Below are 2,024 nucleotides of genomic sequence, written 5' to 3' on the forward strand. Positions count from 1 at the left end.
GGTGCCATCATCCGATCCAGGAGGCCCCTCAATGCCTCCAATGAGGGCTACGACGCTCACAGGCGACACCGTCAATGATAGCCTCGTCCAGGTCTGAGGTTTCCCCCTGAAAGAATGGAGCAAGGGATGCCCCACCATCGCCTCCAACGAGGAAAACGACACCCATGGGCGCCGCCGACGGCGATGGCGTCCTCACCCACTTCAGCAACTAGGCCACGATCCCCTCCTCCAGTTCATCAGCCGCCGGGAAGCCACCGCGAGGCAACACCCACCGACCAGATCCCTTTGGACCAACGGTGAAAACAGCCAAAGCTAGAGGAGGTCACATCGTTGCGTGACCGACGCCATGGCCACACACACATTGTCCCGAGGAGCCCGCTCAAGATCCACCGTCACAGCCACACCTCCAAGCCGCGACGGGGGGACGCCCCGCCGCCGCCATCATCCCCCCGCACGGGCTTTGTCCAGCCGAGATCCGGCGGCGGCGGGAGGGGAGGCAGAGGGGAGGGGAGGGGAGGCGGAGGAGATCGGATCTGGAGGGGAGGGGAGGAGGAAGGGAGGTGGAGGCGGACGACAATTGGAGGCGGAGATCAGGATCTAACTTTGCATTACTGAAGACGATGAGGTCGTTTGTCCATTCGCATTGGAGTTGCCCTAACAATCTGTAGCATCTTTCTAGCCCCTCACTAACTACTCCCTCCATTCCAACGAATAAGACGCGCACACGCCCTAAAATTTAACTCTTACCACATATTTAGACCAACTTTATATGATTATATGTGATAAAAATTATATAGTTGATTTCGTATTGAAAAGCAGTTTTCAGTGATATAATTGTTACAATTATATATACTATCCATCTAATTTATGGTCAAAGACTTTATTCGTTTTTTTTTTTAGAATGTAGGGAGTAGTACGAGGGAAGTACACATAACATGTGACTTGTTCGCTTGAGCCTTGAGGCACACACGATGACCTAGATGATCGGTTGTGACACACGATGAACTAGAACTAGAAGAAAAGGGTATGATCTATTGTGACACACGACGAACTAAATTATATCTAGAAGAAAAGGCTGTGGTCTATATTATGTAGTTCGAAAGAACGTGTGCTACTTTTAGTACATAATAGTTTGCAGTTTAAAAAATAATCACTTGAGCTGGTTTGCCCGAGTGGTTAAGGGGGAAGACTTAAGATCTTCTGCACATAAGTGCGCGTGGGTTCGAACCCCACAGCCAGCAGGATTATTTTGCACCTTTTGCTTCTGAGTGGTAGCTAGCGGTATTTTTGTTATATATAATGAGGTTTTCTGGCCTGCTGGACTCGAACCCCACAGCCAGCAGGATTTTTTTTTTTGCATGCTTTTCTTTTTGATTGGTTAGCTAGCGCCATTTGTGTCATATAATAAGTTTTTTTTCCATGCCGTATATACCCAATTTTTCATCACAGTGCAATGAAACGTATCTATATTAGCAATTAGTATGGAACATGTGCTAGTGTTGAATGATTACTAGAATATAAATAAGTTGTAATTGAAAGTTTTGAAAGGTACCCCTATTTTAATTTAAAAGGATTGATATAAAATTACTAAATGAGGTGGTGTGGCATATCATGTATGATTGCTGTAAGGCCCCTGCTTATCTCTAGATCGATAATTTGATCAACATGATATCAGTTAAAAATGATAAAACAATACAATTGATTATTTTGTTAAGATTCACTTTATTTTTCCCTTGTGTTGTTTTCATGGTTGAGCTGAATTTTCGACTTGCCCTTGTTTGGGGTGAGTCAATTTTCTTATTGGGCTTGAAGCCCGTTACCCATTTTCTGTTTTTTCCCCTTGTTTTTATGTGTGTTTTTTGTTTTTCTTGGTTGTCTTTTTTTGTCACCTAATGAGATTTTTTTTGCAATATATACCCAACTTTTAATCACGGTGTGTAGAAACATTTCTATATTAACAATTGCATATTGTGCGTGTGGGTTTGAAGCCCATAGCCAGCAGGATTATTTTTTTTGCATGCTTT

At 44.2% G+C, this 2,024-nt stretch overlaps 1 non-coding gene across 1 annotated transcript; it reads left to right on the forward strand.

Annotated features, from left to right (window-relative positions):
- The first annotated feature begins 1,158 nt into the window (after window positions 1-1,158).
- Window positions 1,159-1,241, forward strand: TRNAL-UAA (transfer RNA leucine (anticodon UAA)). Its single transcript has one exon. It is a non-coding gene; the product is annotated as a tRNA-Leu (tRNA).
- The last annotated feature ends 783 nt before the right edge of the window (window positions 1,242-2,024 follow it).

The sequence above is a fragment of the Triticum aestivum genome, chromosome 5A, assembly GCF_018294505.1.
Source record: "Triticum aestivum cultivar Chinese Spring chromosome 5A, IWGSC CS RefSeq v2.1, whole genome shotgun sequence".
Classification (NCBI taxonomy): domain Eukaryota; kingdom Viridiplantae; phylum Streptophyta; class Magnoliopsida; order Poales; family Poaceae; genus Triticum; species Triticum aestivum.